A 23,321-nucleotide genomic window follows, 5' to 3' on the forward strand; every position below is an offset into this window, starting at 1 on the left:
GAAGAAACAAGACAAAAAATCCAGGAGGGCAGGCTGGGATTGTGGCTCAGCAGCAGAGCGCTCGCCTAGCATGCGCGAGCCCTGGGTTCGATCCCCAGCACCACATAAAAAATAAACAAAATAAGATAAACAAAACTAATAAAACTAAAAATCGATTTGATAAACATAAGCATAAAGATAATCTTTTAGCTATAATAATAAAACATCTTTTGAGAAATGCTGGATCATCTTACATTTAAAGCATATTACTGAAAAATGTATTTTCTTCTATATTTCCCTTCTAAATTCTCCAAAATGCACTATATCAATGACACAGTGCTAGATTTGTTCTTTCCTATATTGTTACCACAGCATATTATACTACACTGTAGAGACAGGAGCTACAGAGACAGCTTAAAGAAGCTATGGAAACAATGACCCTAATGTTCCCTAATACTTCATCTAAAACAATGAACATGACACGCATCACATTTAAGATCCCCTAAAGGTGATACTCCGCATCTGTAATGATGTACTCAGCAGAAGAGAAAAGAAGCCTATATCCACTTCTGACTCCTCCTGAGAGATCCAACACCCAGTAACGCCTGGCTCTGGTACAGCAGGCCAAAGTACCTAAGTGGAAAGAATTCCAGGGATTAGGTGATGGGCATTAATGGGCTGGTCTCTTAAGAGAAGAAAACAGTTGCCTTCAGTCAAGTTTGAGATGGCGCAGAAAGACCACAAAAATTACTCTTGCCACAAAAAGAAGAGAAATTTCTGGTACACACAGATACTGTTACAGGATGGAGTATTTTTAGAGTATTTTAGTATTTTTAGTATTTTATCTCTATCACTGATCTCCACAGTTCAAGAATCATCCCAAAATGCCTAGTATTAAGATCTGATATTTAAAGTGCAGAGTAACATACCACACAAAAGCCAAAAATTACACTCCAGGCCACCAAAGAGTCAGAGTAATCAAGTAATCAAGTCACACCTACGCACACAACCAATACTGAGTGTTCCCAAGAGCTGGAAAAGCAACAGTAAGTGCTTTCCTTACCAATGTGGACAAGGCTAATCCCTGATTGTGGCTGTCCTAATATAAATAAACTTTCCCAATTAATCTATAGATGATGTTGCTCTAGTCTGTGAATATATGCAGGAGGATCATTTCAGCCCAGGAGTTCAAGGCCAGCCTGGGCAACTCAGAAAGATCCCATCCCAAAGAAAGAAAGAAAAAAAAAAAAAAAACCATTTTGGAGGCCTCCAGAGAAGGAAGTGCTGCTTTGTACTCACTGCTTCCCAACTGTTCCAAATTAACAAATAGAGTGCTGAAGGAAAGGATTTTATGGCAAAAAGACACTGACTTGGGACCTCTATACTGACTTACTGTTACCTCTATAAATTATGAGCTCAAGAAGAGAGAACAATTGGTTCCAGCCATTAATTAGGGTCATGTTTACTCTTCCATTGTCAACTAAGAACACTTTGCTTTTGTTGCTTCATAAGGAAGGTCTCCTTGGTTTATTACAATCATTACTTGTGCTCAGTAAGAGATAATGTGCTCCAATTTGGAAAGTATGTGTGAAGTACACACTCCTACATCTCATAGCAGGGGCCCACCCTCACTCAATACTTTGACAGGGGCTGGGGATGTGGCTCAAGAGGTAGCACGCTCGCCTGGCACGCGTGCGGCCTGGGTTCAATCCTCAGCACCACATACAAACAAAGATGTTGTGTCCGCCAAAAAAAAAAACTAAAAAATAAATATTAAAATTCTCTCTCTCTCTCTCTTAAAAAAAAAAAAAACACTTTCACAGATGACACTTCTTTGGAAGTCACAGAATCTTAAATAACTTTTTCTGTCCTCCATAACAGTTAATTTAACAGTTATTGCCTGTTAGTATGAGCCCCCCCGCCTTTTTGATATCAGGGATTGAACCCAGGGGTACTTTACCACTGAGCTACATCCCTTGCTCTCCACTCTTTTTGGAGGCAGGGGTACCGGGGATTTATCTCAGGGGCATTTGACCACTGAGCCACATCCCCAGCCCTACTTTCTATTTTATTTAGAGACAGGGTCTCACTGAGTTGCTTTAGTGCCTCGCTCTTGCTGAGGCTGGCTTTGAACCCATGATCCTCCTGTTTTGACCTCCCAAATTGCAGGGATTACAGATGTGTGCCACTGAATTCAGCTAATATTATCCCAAACTTATCTTTTTGCTTACTACAGGAATTTTTATGATGCATTTTACTGAACCCCACCGTGACAAAGTAGAAGTATTTGCCATTAACATTGTGTAAAGATCTAGCTGGTTTCAGAAGAATCCCTGGGGACCCAGAGGTGCAGTGGGTTATGGCAGGCATGAGAAGAGTTACAGAAAATCCTGGCTGCCATGATAAGGCTGATGGGCTGGCCATGCTTGGTGCTCAACTGGCAGATCAGTGCCAGAAGAATTTGAGTTGGTGAGACGCAGATTGAGGTCTGAAGACAAGGAATGGCCACTCTGAGGCTCAGCTCCTTCCCAGGCTCCCTCCCCTGGCCACTTCCCTCTATTGTCTACAGAACTGTCAAAAGTCACCAGGGTTTACACAGTATTGGTCTCCCTCTCCAGAAATTAGTACCCCTTGCCACAGGAGGAAGGTGGTTGGAACTAGGAGGGGAACAACAACAACAAAAAATACAGCTGCAGCCAGGCATGGTGGTACATGCCTGTAATCCCAGTGGCTCAGGAGACTGAGTTCAAAGATCCAGAGTTCAAAGCCAGCCTCAGCAACAGCAAGGTACTAAGCAACTCAGTGAGACCGTCTCTAGGCTCTAGGTGGGGCTGGGGATGTGGCTCAGTGGTCCAGTGTCCCTGAGTTCAATCCCTGGTATCCCTCCCCCAAAAATACAGCTGCAAATGTCCTGGGGCTCTGGTAGCCTGTGGTTCCATAAAGTGAAAGAAGGGAAAGAAGTGTGCAAGCATTCCACAGCTCAGGGAACCAGGGATGGAGATTCATCTTCTAAAGAATCAGAACACATTTTCCAACAGGAAATGTCAGGTTCTAATGCAGCCTAAAATTTAACCTGGGCTTACTCTCTTTCAACTTCATTGAGCTCTAGCCCTCAAGTAGCTTATATTCTAATGGGGAGAACAACAAAAAGAAAGAAATAATAAATAGTCTAAGAGGAAGCAAAGACTTTAACACATCTGAGAATATGGGAAAAGACTAGAAAATGGAAGGGGTCACTTAGGAAAGGCTTTGGGAGACCACAGAAAGGAGCTTACTTTATTCTGAGTGCACTGACTAGTTTTCAGGATGGGCTGAAATGTTGCAGTTTTCCTCTCAGGCTCAGAACTGCTTCAGTGTGGAAGAGATCAGGAGGACAGTGAAAGCAGAAAGCACAGGCAGGAAGCTGTGAGAGCCAGTGCTGGCTGAACAAGATTCTTCCCAGACAGAGGACAGAGAGAGCAGCCTGGAGGTATGTTTTGGAGTTACAATCAACAGAACATGGATGAACTAGATGTGGGAGAGGAAAAGGCAGGATCACCACTTTGTAAAATGTGAATAATCAAGTAACACAGCAGTGGTCACACTCAGGCTCTGCCAGGGTTATATGCACAGCCTCACCATTCACTGGCTGAAAGACAGAGTAAGTCACTGAATCTCTGTGCACTTCAGTTTACTATGTTAGGGATTATAAATAATAGTATCTTCCTTGTAGATTTGCTGTGAGAATTTAATGCATGAGTATTCATAACATGTTTAAAACAGTGCCTGGTGCACACTAGGAGCTTCATAACCAATTATAACTATCATTACCATTATTACCATCAACCTCATGATTCTATCATTAGAACTAACTAGATAATTTTATGTTAATTCATGTAATACTTCTAATGCAGTACCTGGCACACAACAAACTCTCAATATAATGCCATCTAGTGCTGTGAGTAATTCCCAGTTGGTGGTGGCAATGACTGAGCAGAAGAATGGGATGGGTTGGGGAAGCTGCCATGACAGATTTAGAGAGCCCTGGAATAGGTTCCACTTGGTAATGCTAAGTTAGCAATGTCTAAATGACATTCAAGTGGCAGGGTCCATAAGTAGCTGGACACTTGAATCTGAACCTTCACAAGTTTGTGTTAGAGACTAAGAATCATCAACATAAAGATGAGTTAGCCTCAAAAAAAAAAAAGGTAAGCTATCAAAATACATTCTACTGTCATGTATAACCAAAAATAACAAACAAAAAAATTAAATTAAAGTGGTAAGCTCAGCAAGGGAGAGGATGAAGATGCAGGAAAGTATCTAACAATGAACCCAATGGAACCTCAACATCCCACATCAGGTAAAAGTGGAGGAACCAGCACATAAGTTTGAGAACAAAGAATCGAGAGGGAGGAGAAAACCAAGCAAGAGTGAAATCCTAACCCCCGCAGAGAGGCCAAGGCGGATGAAGACATCAGGTGTGGCTACCTGGAAGTTATCCATGATCTCGATGAGGCCATTTTAGCATCTTAATGTTCTTATTTCAACTAGACCCTAGTTTTCATTTATAGCACTATCCATATAAAGAATATACATTCCAAGGGAGAGCTCACAGTTCAACTGAACCCACTCTGACCTTAAAGGAAAGAGACTCAGTCTCAGGTTCCAGTGATGTCTTTGGTAAGTCCCTCAACAACTAGGGCCTCTGTTTTCTCCACAGGGAAGATGACAGAGTTGGACCAGATTCCCAAAGACATGAGTTTCACATGAGCCTAGCCTCAAAAAAAAAAAAAAAAAAAAAAAGGTAAGCTATCAAAATACATTCTACTGTCTTGTATAACCAAAAATAACAAACAAAAAAATTAAAGTGGTTGCTTTAAACACAATCCTATATGTGTTTTTTCTGCCCTCTCTTATCAATGAGTCATGACACCACTTGAGAAAGGGGGATCAGCCTATGAGCCTATAAATCCAATAATCAAAGTTCAAGCTTTCTGACAATATTTTTAACCTGTACTGATTGTTTTCTCGGCCTTTTGGTTAAAAACGAGGATAAAATACATGATGAGAACTATGCATCCACTATGGTCATGTTACATAAACTAAATCCTCACATTTGTTTTAGGTGAAACTCTAAACTTGGAAAGCAAGCAGTGGTTGAGCAGGGAGAATCTGGAAGCTGACTGACTGACTTAAAGTTCCAGCTACACTATTTCCTACTTCCTGCCTTAGGAACACATCAGGACTGGGATTCTGGGGTTGCACAGGGTTCCCCTAGGATCCTCTTCTCCTCCATCTCTATCCTCTCCCTCACTGAGTTCATCACTAAGCATATAAATACATATTGAACCATATGAGCTATTAATACCATTATCCTGTATTGAAAAAAAAGTTCCTAGCTATTAAATCAGATCATAGTCATGAGGGTGGATAGGAAGAAGAAAGAAGATAATAAAAAAGAACCTGATGGTGAAAATGTTGGAGCCCACTAGTAACTCACACTCACAAATTCTACTTCTTGTTCCTGAAATTCAGCTGCCACTGCATAGCACCTTAAATTAAAATCTAGTTGGGGCTGGGATTGTAGCTCAGTGGTGAAGTGCTTGCCTTGCAGATGTGAGGCACTGGGTTCAATCCTCAGCACCACATAAATATAAATAAGTAAATAAAACAAAGGTATTGTGTCCATCTACAACTTAAAAAACTACAACAACAAAAATCTAGTGACAAGACTACCTCCCCTACTGTGATATTGTTGCACCCTGGGAGCAGGGTTAACTACAGACTCAGTGACAGCATATGATCAGCAACTATGTAATTAATCCTTTGGTAATTTACCTCTTACTCCTAAATCCACTGCTAAATTTTTAATTTAGAAAAGAAAGTTACTAAAAATTTTTCTGCACATTCTTTCAAAGCCTCCAGCACACAGATGCCCCAATAAATCCTTTTCACCACTGACCCTGCCCCACCAAGTCCTTTTTGCACATCTCGACTCAACCAAAGCAGATCCTCCAGATTTCCAAATGCATAAGCTTTCCCCAGCACAGATTCATTCTTAGTGCTTCCTAATTTTATTTTGTTTTGTTTTTAGATGGGTGTCACTCTGTTACCCATGCTGACCCCAAATGCCCGGGCTCAAGCAATCCTCCTACTTCAGCCTCCCAAGTAGCTGGAACTACAGGTACATGCCACTGTACCTAGTGCCAACATTAAAATCCAACTTCATACAAACAAATAATAACCTCTGAGACAAATCCTATACGTGTTTTTTCTGCCCTCCCTCATCAATGAGTCATGACACCACTTGAGAAAGCGGGATCAAAATAGCTACCCATCTGACAAGATTATTAAACGTTTTCCTGACTGTCACATGATAAGCAACAACTGATGATGAAATTTAGCAGGACAGAAAACTACTTATATTAAATAAACTAATTCGAGTATATATTTACATTAGGCTGCTATATAAACTCTGAAGACAAAGCAAGGAATCCCTGAAAGTTGCTACATTTAAGCACAATGAAGTCTGCAGCAGACCCAAGTCTGCAGCTAACCCAAGAACAATTTCATCAGTGAAGGATCCAGAACTTCAGGAAGAAATATTGAAAGCTTAAGGAAGACTTTAAAAAGACAAATATCAAATCAATAGATGATGTGTATTAATTTTAGCTGCAAGAGCCCAAAGTGAAGTGTGGAAAGCACCCCAAGGACACTCAAACAAGAAGTGTTCCCATCATAGGCCCAGGCACCAGCTGGGCACTAGCAATGCAGTTGATGGAAGTGCAGTCCCTGGACCTGAAGGGTATCCAGCAACTGGAAGAAGCCGGGCAAAACAGATAAACTTCAAAACGAAAGACAAATGCTGTAACCATGGCCAAAAAAATATCAGGGGCTGAGCTAAGAAAATCTTGGTGACATGTCTGACCTTGGCAGAATAAAACCAATGTAGGGTCTGAAGAAAATGGTACAAGAACAAAGCAAAGACAAAAGCAAAGCAAAGACAGAAAACAACTTTAGAGAATGTAGTGACAAAAACTATACTGGCAAGAATATCCTAATTAGAAAGAATTTACCATAATCAATCTAAGAGAAAGTTAAACAAGTGTTCTTAAAATATGTATAGACAGAAGGTTCAGATCTGGGAGATATTTCAAGGGAGTAAAAATCAAATTATATTGCCCAGGTAAAGAAAAAGCATTAATGCTATGAATTAGAATCAACACATTTAATAGATAAAAATGCTTTATATCTGATACTTGTTATTTAACTTTACAAATAATTTGTTTTTTCAAAACAATCAGACATTTAGTTTTGCTTTTTTTTCCTACATCTAGGTCTATAAGCAATAGAATGGACTCAAAGAACAAACATAGGAAGAAAAAAGACGGGCTGAAGATGTGGCTCAGTGACAGAGTACTCACCTAGTATGTGTGTTTAATGCCCATCACCACAAAAATAAATAAATATCAGGTAAAGACTGGAACAGAAACATTAGAAGTGGCGACTAGTACAACTTGGAATATTTTAGGCCTTACTGGTTGAGCATCCCTAATCTGAAAATCCAAAATTCCTGTTTTCAGATTAAGGATGCTCAGCCAGTAGAGCTCTACACCACAGAGCTGGACAGCTGCCTGGTCCTCACACTGCCTGACCGGACCGTTCTGTGCTTCTTCATTCCCTATAAAGTGCAAATATTGGGAAGATTAAATAAACATATGCAAAGTACTTAATTAACTGCCTGTCAAATAGTAAGACTATTCAATGTATGTTAGATATCTGGGTGCCACACCTGTAATTCCAGCTGCTCAGGAGGCTGAGGCAGGAGAATCACAAGTTCAAAGCCAGCCTCAGCAATTTAGCGAGGACCTAAGCCAATCAGCAAAACCCTATCTCTAAATAAAATATAAAAAAGGGCTGGGGTTGTGGCTCAGTGGTTAAGCACCCCTGGGTTCAATCCCTGGTATCAAAAAAATAAAAAATATTGGGGGGCTGGGGTTGTGGCTTAGTGGTAGAGAGTTTGCCTTACAGGTATGAGGCACTGGGTTTGATTCTCAGCAGCATATATAAATCAATAAATAAAATAAAGGTCTATTGACAACTAAAAAAAATGTTGGATGTTGTATTATAATTTTCTTTTTTTCAGATACAATACCTTTATTTAATTTATTTATTTATTATTACGTGGTGCTGAGAATTGAACCCAGTGCCTCACATGTGCTAGGCAAGCACTCTACCACTGAGCCACAATCCCAACCCCTTACAATTTTATTTATATTAAAAGGATATGGAACAAAACTATCATTCACTCTTGATTCCATTTGAAAGTTAGAGATTAAGAATAATGGGGATGGGACTGGGATTGCGGCTCAGTGGCAAAGCACCTGCCTCACACATGTACGGCACTGAGTTCAATCATCAGCACTACATAAAAATAAATAAACAAAATAAAAATATTTTTTAAAAAGCAAAAATTATCTCTGATTAAAACTAATTTATCAAAATACAAAGTTCAGGGCTGGGGTTGTTGCTCAGTGGTAGAGCATTTGCCTCACACGTGTGAGGCCCTGGGTTTGATTCTCAGCACCACATGAAAATAAAGAAAAGAAAACAAAGATATTGTATCCATCTGCAACTAAAAAAAAAAAAAAAATACAAAGCATAGTGCTGAATGGCCTTAGTATGTTAGTGAACCATGGAGGGAGAAGAAAGGCTAAGAAAGAACTAAGGATTTCTATACTATTAAGGGCCCACCAAGCATCTAACACAAGTCACAACCTCCCATTGAGACAAGTAAAATCCCCATTTTACAAGTGCTTAAACCAAGGCTCAAAGAACTTAAATAAGCTTCTCAAAACTTACCAGACTAGCCAGGATGATGGCACACACCTGAAAACTCCAACACTTTAGGAGGCTGAGGCAGGACGGTCTTAAGTTCAAGGCTAGCCTCAACAACTTAAGAGAATCCCTAAACAACACCCCCCTCCCCAAAAAGGCTATAAGTGACAGAACTAAGATTTGATCTCTCATTCCAAGACCACTGATACTTTATCCACCAAGCTAGGTGGATAAAGTATAACAAGAGTGGGGCTGGGGCTGTAGCTCAATGGTAGAGTGCTTGCCTCATCCATGTGAGGCACTGGGTTTGATCCTCAGCACCACATAAAAATAAAGATATTTTTTCCATCTACAACTAAAAAAATATTAAAAAAAAAAAAAAAAAGATTTGTAACAAGAGTGATAGGCACAGTGGCGCAAACCTGTAATAATCCCAGCAGCTCAGGAGGCTGAGACAGGAGGATCGCAAGTTCAAAGCCAGCCTCAGCAAAAAGTGAAGATGCTACTAAGCAACTCAATGAGAGATTCTGTCTCTAAATAAAATACAAAATAGGGCTGGGGATGTGGCTCAGTGGTTGAGTGCCCCTGGGTTCAATCTCCAGGACCTCCTCCCCCCGCAAAAAAAAGATTAACAAGAGTAATTTCCACTCCACACTCCACTGCTCTGGAATAGGGAGGGAAAGTTGTATAATTATTTGATAAGAACAATATAGGAATGAAGGCCAACTCTGACTATTCTCAGACTCCAGAATTTCTAAGAAAATAACAAATAACTAAACTCAGATTTAATTTTAAATGATAGAGCCACAGATTTGGAAGCACCTTTGCAATACTCCAGTCATTCAGCAAGGTGACAGGCACTCTATAATTCTAGACCTGGAGAAGGCAGTTTGGCAATATACAGAAAGTGACTAAAACCTACAGTGCTCATAGCTAAAAGGAGGACTGAGCCAAAGATGCTCACATTCTAGAAATTCCAGTCAGTAGATTATGACAGAAAAAAAGTCATAAAAATTGAAAAAGTCAAAAATTACCCAAATTACCCTTATTTACAAGTGACATAATTTTCCATCTGGAAACTCCAAAAGGATTTAATGATATCAGAACAATTAAAGAGAAATGGGAAAACATAATTACTATGGTGTAAAGGTTGGTATCCCCTAAAATGTCTGAACCTAACATGCAACGAAACAGTATAAGAGGTGAGGCCTTTGGGGATTAATGAATGGGATCAATGCCCCTTTATAAAAGAGGCAGTGAGCTCCCTGCCCACTTCTACTATGTGAGGAAACAGCAAGAAGGTGCCATCCCTGAAGCAGAAAGAAAGCCTTCATCAGACACTATTCTAGAAGTCACCAGACTCCATTAGCAATAACTTTCTATTATTTATAAACTATCTACTCTAAGATACTTTGTTATAGCAGTGAAATGAATTAAGTAATACACAAGAATAAATTCAAGATAATAAATGAGCCCAAGTGTTTACTTGGTCCCTCTCCTGAATACCTATAAAAATGATCAAATATCAAAGTTAATGAAATCAGAACAATTTTAAAAAGAGCTGCAGAAAATAGATAAGTACCATTGATGGATCCTTCTAAAAGACAGGGAACAGGGACTGGGGTTGTGGCTCAGTGGTACAGCGCTTGCCTAGCACGTGTGAGGCCCTGGTTTGATCCTCAGCAACATATAAAAATAAATAAAATAAAAATATTTAGGAAAAAAAAAGACATGGAACAGATGGGAATATAGTGATAGAAAAGTACCAAACAGCCCTAAAGCAGTCAGATAAGCAACTGCACTACCCTCAGCCACAGGGCTCTGGCAAAGGCTGGTGCAGGACCAGTGAGGAACTAGAAGCTTGATACACTGGCAAGGGAGCAAGGCAACACTCCAGTCAACGCCACACACCTGGGGACTGTGCAGACTGCCTCAGCAGAGCAGCAAAACCCCCTAACAATCTGCAAGACTCACCATGAGATGGCCACTAGCTGCACACAACGGCCTGAGAGCACACAGAGGCAGAAGGGAAGAGACCAGAAAACCAAATGAAGATCTTGTTATGGCCTATCCTGCCTCAGCCTAATGACATCTGAAAGAGACATGAGTCTGGCTTTGATTATTCTATATAAGCCCATGCTGACTTCTCTCAACACCAAGTTGCTTTGGTTTCTAACTGGGTGTGACTTGATGGTACAGCAAGAGAGTGCTTACTTTGTTTATTTTTTTTAATTATTTTTAGTTGTAGATGGACTCAATACCTTTATTTTGTTCATTTGTTTTTATTTTTTTAATGGGGTGCTGGGGATCAAACCCAGTGCCTCATGTGTGCTAGGCAAGTGCTCCACCACTGATCCACAACTCCAGGCCACTTGGGTTTTTTTGTTGTTGTTTGAGACAGGGTCTCACTATGTCACCCAGGCTGGCCTCAAACTCATAATCCTCCTGCCTTAGCCTCCTGAGTAGCTGGGATTACAGGTGTGCCCCACCACACCCTGCCTAGATATAAGATCTTAGAAGGCAGGAATTCTTCTAAGTATATTATAATATATTTATTGGATGGACTATCTTCAAAAGCATACTATATTCAAAAAGTATAATTACCCAAGTGTACATCAACAGATGAATGAGTAAACAAAATTTGGCATATACATGCAATGGAATATCATTCAGCCTTGAAAAGGAAGGTCATTCTGACACATGGTACAATAAAGATGAACCTTGAGGGGCTGGGGCTGTGGCTCAGAGGTAGGCGTTCACCTAGTATATGTGAGGCACTGGGTTTGACCCTCAGCACCACATAAAAATAAATAAATAAAGGTATTAAAAAAATCATATCAATCTTAAAAAAAAAAAAAAAAAAAGATGGTCCTCGAGACCCTTAGGCAAAGTTTAAAAAAAAAAAAAACAAAGCCAGCATGAGTAACCAGAGTAGTCAGATTCACACAGTCCAAAGCAGAATGGTGGCTGTCAAGGGAAGGGGTAAGGGATAATAAGAAGCTGTTTAATGGATAGAGTTTCAGTTTGGGAAGATGAAAATCATCCTAGAGATGAAGGGCGGTAATGTGAACTCAAAATATTGTGAATATACTTAATAGCACTGAAGTATACTTAAAATGTTTAAAATGGTAAACTGTTTTAATTTATTTTTTAGTTGTAGCTGGACACAATACTTTTTTTTTTTTTTTAAATGTGGTGCTGAGGATCAAACCAGGGCCAGTGCTCTACCACTAAGCCACACCCCCCAGCCCCTAAAATTGTAAACTTTATATACATTTTACCATGATAAAAAGTTAGATGTAGAATTATGAAAACCATATAAGATATAAAAAGTGCTTATGCTTTGTTAAATTTTAAAAACATATGAAAGTATTTATTATCTTAATCTTATGAAAAGAAATGTATATGAGAAACCAGGAACAGTACTGCACTTCTGTAATTACAGTAACTTGGGAGGCCTGGATAGGAGGATTACAAGTTTGAGGTCAGCTTTGACATCTTAGTGGGGTCCATTTCAAAAAAAAAAAAAATACAAAGGGCTAGGGATACAGCTCAGTGGTAAAGCACCCATGGGTTCAATCCCTAGTACCCCGCTCCCAAAAAAATGTATATAAGAAAAGAAAAGTAAATGGTGTGTCTAAGAGTTATGGTGAAGAGAGGTGATTTTTTTCCCCCATTTTACAAATGTACCATGGAATCAGCATGTAGCTCAGTAGTGGAGCATCTGCCTAGCAAGCACCAGGCGCTGAGTGCAATCCCCAGTACCAGCAAAAAAAGAAAGGTGCACTGCAACATTTTATTAATTTTCATGTTTAAACTCATAATGATTGTAAAAATGACACAATTAAGTATAATATTTTTAAAATGGGGGGGACCCAAAGCTGTGGTGCCTATAACCACAAAGCTAACATGCCTTCTAAATGCAAACGTGTCATGTGTTCGATATTAATTTGATCTTTCTGTGTTGTCATAAGCCACAGGAGATAGTCCCCTCACACAACTTCTCTATTTTTACATTATTTGTCATGTTGAAGGCACCAAGCCTCCCGGGTCCTGGGAGCTCCCATCTCCACATCTGTGAAGACAGAAGTACGGTTCAAGGCATTTACCTCAGAGAGAACACTGAGGGACACCCCAAAGGGCCCATGGAGGAAAGGGCTTCCCACAGCTCCACACAGTGCTCCCAATTCTCGTTCAACGACAAGGCTCTGTCAACACTATTTTAGAATACATCTTGGTTTTTAAATCCTTTAAAGCAGTAATGAATGTTCCCTAAATCTTTGAAGGTAAGACCTTTGAATGGAGTAAGGGACATGTCAGAGCAGGATCCAGGGGGTATTCATTCAGGTGCCAACCATCCTCTTCCCTCCCAACTCCAATAAGATAGCAACCACATGAGCTACATTTCTGGGAGGGAAAATGGTTGAGTTTGAATTTTAAATACAAGTCAAGTGAGTAACAAACCATCCAATGACTGACATGCAACAATTGAGAAGACCACAAATCCCCCAAATTCCCAATGGCACTAATTCCTGGAATTATCAGACTAACCTTTCTTCACACTGAAGGGTGCTTCCATGGTGACACAGGGCCGCACCATGGGTCAATTCACAGGAGCCGCTGGCTCTTGGCTATTTCTAGAAGGGGCTTCCATCAGAGCTGTGAGTCCTCTGGGAATATCCTAGCACCTCAAGCCATTTAAATTTCACTCCAGTTTGTCTTTTGCTAAAGAAGTAAAGTTCTATGAAGTTTTTTCTTTCTAATAGATTCATTCATGTTATACACCCAAGCTACTACCAAATTTAATGTCTATCCTTTTATTTAGTCAAAATCTCTGTTTTCTGGCTAATAACTCACTTTCTGAGAATCTTCACATCCATCACAGCACTAATAATACCCTTTCTCTTCCACAGCATTCAGACAGTCTTCAGCAGTTCAGGAGAGTTACTATTTATAAATTAAACGGGGGGTCACAAAAGCACTGTGAAGCCCACCTATATGGCATTCACTTGTCAAGTGTCTAGTTCTTATGATGTGGCCCCACACCCTGGGCCCAGCTATAATTAGTTCTTCAGCCAAATTCCAAAGAACTGTCCATCAGGGCCTTCAGGCTGGTAGACAGTTCAAGTCCTGACTATTAAACCCAAGAATGCTCAATGCCACATGTACTCACTGCTCAAAGGCTAAACAAAAGACCTTACATCAACCTAAAAATATCTCTGACACAAACTAGCACCAAGTTTCTGAAGCGCCACAAACAATTTATATTTAAACCATTGGGAGGCAGGGGTTCAACCTGGCATGTGAATCTCTCATACACAGAGATATCTTTTTTTACTCCTCTGCCCTTGACCTCCATATGATACATGGTATTATGATGATTACTGATAGGTAAACATTTTCAAAGATCATGCACACAAACACCAACAATATTCTATATGGATGTGGCAACTACCTCTTCACAGACCAAACATCATAAGCTCAGAAAGAAGTGACTATTGAAGTGGCTAGTCAGAGACACCTGAAAATTTTAGTGGGAACAATGCTTGACCCAAACACTCATTTCAAAAGCAAAACAATTGCAAAAATTTTTAAATTGACCATCCCCAAAAAGCAAGGTAATTTTGCAGGCTCCATATGACATGACCCAGGGAGAGGCTTCTCCTCCTCCACTCTTTCCCTTCTCGCCCCCTTCTGAATCTGTACATGCCTTCTGTGAAACCACCTTCCACCTGCCTCCCATCCTTCTTCAAACTCTTCTGTATTTTCACTGAAAAGGACAAGAGAAAGTAGGAAAGGGAAGGAGTTAAAAATTAATGCCCTGAGCTATGTTAAGGACTGGGACCTTGTCTGGCTTGTGCCCCATATGTCCCCAGCACACAGTTCAGTCCCAGCCAAGGAGTTACAGGTGGGCCTAAGGCCTGAGTTGGTGGACTGAGGGCTACTTACCTTGTGTATCTGCCTCTAGAAACTGATGTCTGATTCAGTATTCTCCTAGGGGAGTGCTCAGGATACTCTAGGCTTGTTACTGGTAATTTTGAACCTGAGGAAGCAGGCAGTCCACAGTTAAGGTCTCCAGAATAGCTTCAAGGATCAAAAGGGATCATCATCAATGCTGTGCAAATGTATTAGGCTTGAAGAGAAGCATGTGGATGCCAACGGGGAAAATGGTGAGCATCTGTAGCTGCCTTCCTGAACATGATGCCAGGGCATGAGAGCACTGGTGCTTCTGCCCTCTGGACAAAGGAGACCCATCCCCACCAAGGCAGAGACTGCAGGCCATCTACCCAACGACCACTCTCCCCTCATATACACCCACTGTACTTCAGTTTTATTTGGAGCAGCAAAATGTGCAGATGAAAAACTCTTTTCCCAGCCTCACCTGTAGTTAGGTGTGGCTGATGAAATGTAACTGGCCATCAAGCTGTCCCTTCCAGGAAGGATCTTTAAAAGACTGACTTTGTTAGGTCAGCCCTTCTCACCCTCTCTCCACTTCCTGCCTGGTCATGGAGTACCAGCAGCCATGTGCACCTTCAGGAACTCGGAAGCTAAAGATGGTGAAAGACAGAGGGAGCGTGGGACACTGGCAAGAAGCCACTCAATCAGCCCAAGGATGCCTGCTGCCAGATTTCCACATGAAAAGTAAACATTCATCTTGTAAAAGCCATTTATGGGAGTTTTCTATTATATGCAGCTGAACCTAATCCTCATTAACACCTTTACATTAAAGGAACTCTTATCAAATAACTCTCATTTTGATAATATTTATATTCAATAAATATCTGATGATGAGTAACTGGATCCTACCCCTGAGGCCCAAGACATTTATTTGGTTGGGGAACAGCCTATAATCTTAACTACCTCAAAACTTCAACACTACAGCCCAGTGACTAAGAAGACAAAGTTTACCTGCAGTGTTTGTCCTTCTTAACCTGTTGACCATATCCTCAGTCCAAAATACACTGTACAAAATGGTAGACATTAGCCACATAGCTATTTAAATTGAGTACAATTAAATAAAATATAAATGCTGTTTCTCAGTTGCACTACTTACAATTCAACTGCTCAACAGCTACACACCTCTAACATCTACCTTACAAGGCGACACAAAAACAACTTCTGGAGTGCACTGATCTAAAAATACACTTTCCCCTTGACTTCTATTATTGCCAGAGTCCTAGGTCAGGGTGGAACCGAACTTTAGGGAGTCCCAACAGACCAGATTTAGCAACTTGCCCTAAACAACAAATGGAAAAAGTAATGGTGAAAAACATAAAAGTAATTTATTTAGTATAGCCATACTGGGAAGAATGGGAGAACTAACAACACCCTCAATCTGGTCTTGGGAGGTACCAAAGTAAGCAACAGGTTTAAATAGGGAAAGGAATAAAAGTGATGGTGGAGAACAAGAAATATGCATAGTGGAGCAGTTTTTGTAAACTGTGGTCTGGTGGATCATTATCAGTGAAGAAAAGAAAGCAGCTGTTACCTGAGGTTAGTTTTTCTTATGTAGGAATGTTCATTGATTAGGCCTGTTGCTCCAGGTATTCAAGGTAACTTCAAGAAAAAATTACTCAGAAAAAAAGAACAAGTCAGAAAGGCAAGATGGAGTTAGAATTCCAAGGTTTAAGGCTATGATTAGAAACTTCTAGGCAGTGTGTCAGGGGCCTAGAATAAGTGACAATCTGATGATTATGGTGTCCCTACAAATCTTGAAAATACCTTACTCTTATCTGGGGGACTTTCAGTCTTGAAAGGGGAGGATCACAAGCTTTAACACATGTCCGTGGTCAGGTGTATGGCACACACCTATAATCCCAGTGGCTCAGGAGGCTAAGGCAGAAGGATCCCAAGTTCAAAGCAAGCCTCAGCAATTAGCCAGGCCCTAAACAAGTCATCGAGACCCAGTCTCTAGATAAAATATTTTAAAGGGGGCTGAAAATGTGGCTCAGTAGTTAAGCATCTCTGGGTTCAATCCCCTGGTACCAAAAATAAAAAATAAAACATGTATAGATACAGAGTTGAGCAGGAATCTCACAGAAGCATAAGGCAAAAAGAAGACAAATACAAAATGAAGGTAGAGCTGCCAAGCTTCCTCCCTGCTTTTATTTACCCATCAGATATCTGCAGGCCCAAATGAAGAGTTGGTGCTTTTAGGAAAAAATGCCTCCAAGTGCCTGACACACTATGACAACTAGATCTCATTGTTTTCCAACTTCACTAGGCATTCTTCATGCCCTCACCCCTCCACACCGCCCAAAGGCTGATGCTTCTCAGAGCTCTATCCAAAACCCTCATCTCCTCATTCCACCTAGGGGGATGTCCTATGGCATCAACTATCATCCTGAAGCAGAAAGCTCAACCACTCATCACATCTAAATATTCTCTGAAATTTCTGGCAAGAACCAAGGTTTATCTAAATTATAACTGGTATAATAAAAATACATCTAATTTTTGTCTTGGTTCCTAGCACAGAGGTTCTAAACCATTGCTGCTTCCCAGGTGAAAGTGTCTTGACATCCTGATGTGCTCCTAGTAACCACACCTGAATTTGTGCTAATAAAGTGAACAGGGTAGGCTCTTAGATAGTTTCAAGAGAGGGACAGGTCACCCAAGAGATGGCATGTGAGCCAGGCTTGGTGGTGAACACCTGTAATCCTAGCAACTTGGGAAGCTAAGGCAAGAGGATTACTAGTTCAAGGACAGACTCAGCAATTTAGTAATACCTTGTCTCAAAAAAAAACAAAAAAGGACGAGGCGCAGTGGTGCATGCCTGCAATCTCAGCAGCTTGGAAGGCTGACACAGGAGAATTGCAGGTTCAAAGCCAGCCTCAGCAACAGTGAGGTGCTGAGCAACTCAGTAAGACCCTGTCTCTAAATAAAATACAAAATAGGGCTGGGGATATGGCTCAGTGGTTGAGTGTCTCTGAGTTCAATCCCTGGTACCCAATAAAAGGGGGGAGGGGTTTGGGATGTAGTTCCCATGTACAGTGCTGCACGGGTCAATTCCCACTACCACCAAAAACAAACAAACAAAAAAAACTTAGCATGTGTTTTACACAGCTTTTTTCATCAATGAACCAAAATACCTGACAAGAACAATTTTAGAGGAGAAAAAGTTTATTTGGTGGTCAGTTTCAGAGATCTCAGTTCAAGGTCTGCCAATTCTACTGCTCCAGACACAAAGTGAAGCAGAAAATCATGACGGAAAGGTGTAGAAGAGGTGAGCACCTCAGAACATGGCAATCCGGAAGGACAGAGCTCTGCTCACCAGGGATAAAATATAAACCCCAAAGATAGACCCTCAGGTCCTACCTTCTCCAGCCACTCCCCACCTATCTACAGTTATCACCCAGTTAATCCATATCAATGGATCAATGCACTTATTAAATCTCTTATAGCCTAATTATTTCACCTCTAAACTTTCTTGCACTGTCTTACACTTGAGCTTTTGGGGGACACCTCATATCTAAACCATAGGAGCAGGTGATTAGTGTTGGAGCTTTCAACCCCACTCCTGACTTTAAGACTCCACACTTTAGACACTCAAGTTCAAAGAGCTTCCTGGTTTGAAACACATGGATGCATTGGGGCTCCATGGGGAAAAGGTATGGGAGCTCAGCATGCAGTAATCTCCCAGTCCTTGCTCTGGGTACTTGGCTCTTCCCAAGTTATATCCTTGATCATACAAGTGTGATTGTAAGTACAATGCTTTGAGTCAATTCTATGAGTTGTTCTAGCACACTGTCATACCTGAAAAAGTGGTAGGGACCCCAAATTTATAGTCAGTTTGTCAGAAATACAGGTGGCCTCATGACTTGCAGCTGTCATCTGCCATGAGAACAGCACTGAGAAGACTGATCCTAAAACCTGTGGATGTGACACTAAATCTGGGTGGGTAGAGAGGAGTGAGTGGAACTGCAGGAATCCAGCCAGTGTCAGAGAACTGATGTTAAAGCATTATGACTTCTTAGCTATCATTATTATTTATCAAGAAAGAGTGATCAAGGATTGGGGTTGTGGCTCAGTGATAAGAGCATTTGCCTCACACTTGGTTTGATTCTCAGCACCACATATAAATAAATGAATAAATTAAAGGTCCATCAACAACTAAAAAAAATGTTTTTAAAAGAAAGAAAGAGTGATCAAAAATTCCCTCAATGGTGTTGGGTATATGGCTCAGAAGTAAAGCGCTTGCTGAGCATATGCAAGGTCCTAGGTGCAATCACTAAATCATACTATCCATTTTCCTGGGATTGTTATATAGAGGTTTTACAATTCACACAGGATACTCAATCCCAATTTAATTCTAACTCACACAGAGTTCTCAAATTCACAGACAGTATGTATCTATGTGTGTAACCAAACTACCAAAAGAGGAACAGCTGTTTTGCATAATCCTAGAGGTCAACAGAATGTGATGTGCCAATGAACAAGTGACAATTATAAGATATAATGATAACAAAAAGGGCAATCATGGACAAACCCTGATTTGAATAAATATGATATAGAAAAATTCAAATTTACAAAGTTAAATTAGATTTTAGGAAAGAGTTAACAAAAGGATTCCTTCTAATGGCAAATTCTTCCTGTGCACTTAAAGTTTAATTTCATTTAAAATATTTTATTGGGCTGGGGATGTGGCTCAAGCAGTAGCGTGCTCGCATGGCATGCATGCGGCCCCGGTTCGATCCTCAGCACCACATACCAACAAAGATGTTGTGTCTGCCGAAAACTAAAAAAAATAATAAATATTAAAATTCTCAAAATAAAATAAAATAAAATATTTTATTATACCAGTTTTAAGGAATATATCATCTACATGAAGCTACTCTGCTTGATTAAACTTTGGCCACAGTTTCTCTGGGTCCAAATAACGCCGTTACAAAAATAAACTATGATTTATTGGATCAATTGAACAATTTGTCTCTCAGATGTATTCAGCTGAAGAATTTGTCCATGGATGATTTGTACTAAAACCAAAAATCAAAATATCATACTAGTTAACAGGAAATTGCTCTGATATATGCTATAAAAGGGAACTGACAACACTATTTCCAAATCAAGTGTACCACATAAATCTGGTCAAATGTGAGTCCAACATTTCACTAGGACCACCAAGCTGTAGCGGATACAATTCAAAGAAATACTTGCATATACTCCATGACAAATTAGAGATATCAACCATATATAGGGTAAAATTTCAGTAACAGCAGTAGCAGAGATCACAAGTTCAAAATCAGCCAAAGCAACTTAGCAAGAACCTGTTTCAAAATTTTAAAGTAAGTAAAAAGGGCTGGAGATATAATCAGTGGGAGAACAACTGGGTTCAACTGCCAATTCAGAAAAAGAAAAAACAAAAATCTCTCTGAAGAGATCTCCCCATGCGTGAAGGCAGCAAATCAACCCAAGAAGCAATTCCATCCCCTCCTCAGCTCCCCCAAGGAAGGTGGTAAGTGAAGGCTTATAATCAAAGGGCAGCCAGGTGAAGCACACGCCTGTGATCCCAGAGACCTGGGATGCTGAAGCAGGATGGTTACAAATTCAAAACTAAACAGGGTTATTTAGAGAGACCCTATCCCAAAATCAAAATAAAAGGGGCAGGGGCTCAGTGAAAGAGCATCCCTGGACTCAATCCCCAGTAACACACACATATACACAAACAAACACAAAAACTCAAAGGGACATCAAACAGGGCAGAATATATTGATGACTTTACGTATTTGGTAATGGAGAAGCGGCATCCACTATTTTTTAAGTATGTCAAAGTATTTGATTTAAACATGACATAACATGAAGGTCACATAATATATATGTACTTAATGCCACTGAACTGTACATGTTAAAATGGTAAACTTTTTCAAACATATTTTATAACTGGGATTTAAAAAAAAAAAAAAAGACAGGGCTTGGGGTATAGCTGCTCAGTTGGTAGAATGCTTCCCTTGCATGCACAAGGACATGGGTTCAATCCCCAGAAACGGAAAAAAAAAAAAAAAAAGACACAGCAAAAGAATTACATACAGAATGCAAATCCCTTGGGGCACACACACCATAAGCAGTGTACAACAGGCATGCCCTCTGACCCAGGCAACTCAGTTCAGAATGGGGGCTGTCTCAAGCAGTTAGTCTAGGTAGGCAGAAGAGTCTTGGCTTTTTTGGGATGGGTGGGCTATTGAAACAAAAAGCCATCTTCTGCATTTAGTAGTAACAAAAATTCACTCCACACAGTCTTTCTCCCCAACCTGCTGAGTAATGTTAAGACCTATTCAGCATAGTCTTAACATTACTAATTCCTAAATATTTCAACATAAACAGAACAGTTCCTCACTCCTCGGAAAGCACTGCTGGTTTCCTATCAGCCACAAACAGATGGCAACTCAGAAGAGTCCTGTTCCCATTATGCCAAATTGGCAGGAGGCTCACCTGCCACTGCCTGAAACACCAATCCCTCCCACCTTTACACAGGAGGCTCCCAAACACAACTAAATCCTGCCTGGATGCCCACTGATCAGCATCCTTAAAAGCAGAAGGAGTCTCATTACAACTCCACTAATTAATAAACATAGGGAGGGACCACATCACATCCTAATATAATTATAGGAATACTGTAGCTTTTCATTGCAGTTCCACTATATGGTTCCCTGCCTGATTACACTGGGATGGAATCCAGTTTTGCTAATATATCCATATGTATAAGAATCAGAGCAGATCTTATTACAGCAAACCTGGAGAAAACCTTTGGAGATGCAAAAAGTTCAATTTCAGATACACTAATATATCCTTAAAATTGTACATCCAATGAAACCTCTATCCTGTTTTTTGTTTTGTTTTGTTTTTATCCCAACATAGATTTCCTGGCTGTAATTTTTTAACTTAAATGGTCAAAGACCAAGAGAATGACACTCTACTCACAAATTATTCTAAGGCAGAAAGCATACAATCTGCCTCCTATACACACACACACACAAAGAAGGAAGAAAAGATGATCACTTCATAGGATTCCATACAAAGACACTCTTTGATGCTCTCTGGACACACCTGATAATTTCCAGGGCCTTAATCACCAGTCGCTTACTTGCCTGCTCAGCAAATCAAACTGGACTATAAGTCAAGGTTTTCTTTAGCTGGAGCAGCTTCAATTAACTACAGCTCACTTGTGCCTCATCCCAATACTAAAAGAGAAGATCTGCTCTTGCAATAAAGACCAAAATCTTCAAACATGGCATGCAAGGCCCAGCATGAAAAGGGATCTCTCCCACCAAGGCCTCTGCTTTTCCTCAAGGAAGCCAGTTTTGACACTCTGTGGGAAGAGGATTTCTAAGAACCATGAAAGTAGAAACTATGAAAAACAGATTACAGGGCTGGGGTTGTAGCTCAGTGGTAAAGCACTTGCCTGGCACATGTGAGGCACTGTGTTCAATCCTCAGCACCACATAAAAATAAATAAAATAAAGGTATTGTATCCATCTACAACCAAAAAACATTTTTAAAAAACAGATCACAGGTTTGACTACATAAGAAAAAAAAACTGTAATATATAAAAAATATGTCACTAAAACAGCCAACAAACTGAAAACATTTTAATATACTTATAAAAAATGTAGCAGACATAGTACATTCCATAACATAGTATACTTATTTAAACAAAAAAGCTCTATATGCTACAACTGTTTCCACACATTGCAAATAGATGACATGTCCAAATTCACATTCAGAATCTCATTAAACCACCTATTTCTTCGAATTGCATCCAATGCCTCTGACTGTCCAGATCCCAAACTTTCTATTAGAGAAAGTAGCTTCCCTGCAGCTTCAATGCAGCTTTCCTGGCCAAAGGCTACCTTCTGTTGAATTTGCCGGACCATTCCAAAATAGTCTTCTAGAATATAAATCTTTCCCTTTGAAGCCCACATATTGAGCTTAGCTACTTGGTACCTGCAATAATGACCAGGTCAAATCATAAGTGGGAGTCCTGAGAAAAGACCAAGCAGTGCAGCAAAGACACCACACTGTCCAAACTAGATGCAAATTTCAGCACTAGCCAATCAACCTGAATAGAAGAGAAAAGCACTCAACATACGTCTGAAGCCCCTGGATTTGTAGAGATTCACATATTCAAAGAAAAAGCGCTTTGGAAATAAAATACAGTTACCTCTAACACAGCAGCTTACACTAAAAGCCAAGCAATCTTAGTAATTTTTGGTTGTTATTTCTGCTTTTAAATTTAAAAGGGATCAGAAAACTAGAATACAGAATATACTTCTTTCAAGATGTTCCCATAAACACACAGTTTATATAAAGCTGTAGTTAAGAATCATTAAAAATATTAATCACATAATCTATATAAAGCTGTAGTTAAGAATCATATTAAGAATATTAATCATATAATCATCATATTAAGAATTAAGACGTACTACTCAGGAGGCTGAAGCAAGAGGATTACAAGTTCAAGGCTAGCTTCTGTGACTTAGTGAAACCCTGTTACAAAATAAAAAATAAAAAGGGCTGGGGATGTAGCACTA

At 40.0% G+C, this 23,321-nt stretch overlaps 1 protein-coding gene across 7 annotated transcripts in view; it reads right to left on the bottom strand.

The window, feature by feature from the left end:
- The window catches only part of Tulp4 (TUB like protein 4), a 220,620-nt gene that overhangs the window by 184,079 nt on the left and 13,220 nt on the right, over positions 1 to 23,321 (bottom strand). The gene's annotated exons all lie outside the window — the stretch shown is intronic.

The sequence above is a fragment of the Ictidomys tridecemlineatus genome, chromosome 8, assembly GCF_052094955.1.
Source record: "Ictidomys tridecemlineatus isolate mIctTri1 chromosome 8, mIctTri1.hap1, whole genome shotgun sequence".
NCBI classification, from domain to species: domain Eukaryota; kingdom Metazoa; phylum Chordata; class Mammalia; order Rodentia; family Sciuridae; genus Ictidomys; species Ictidomys tridecemlineatus.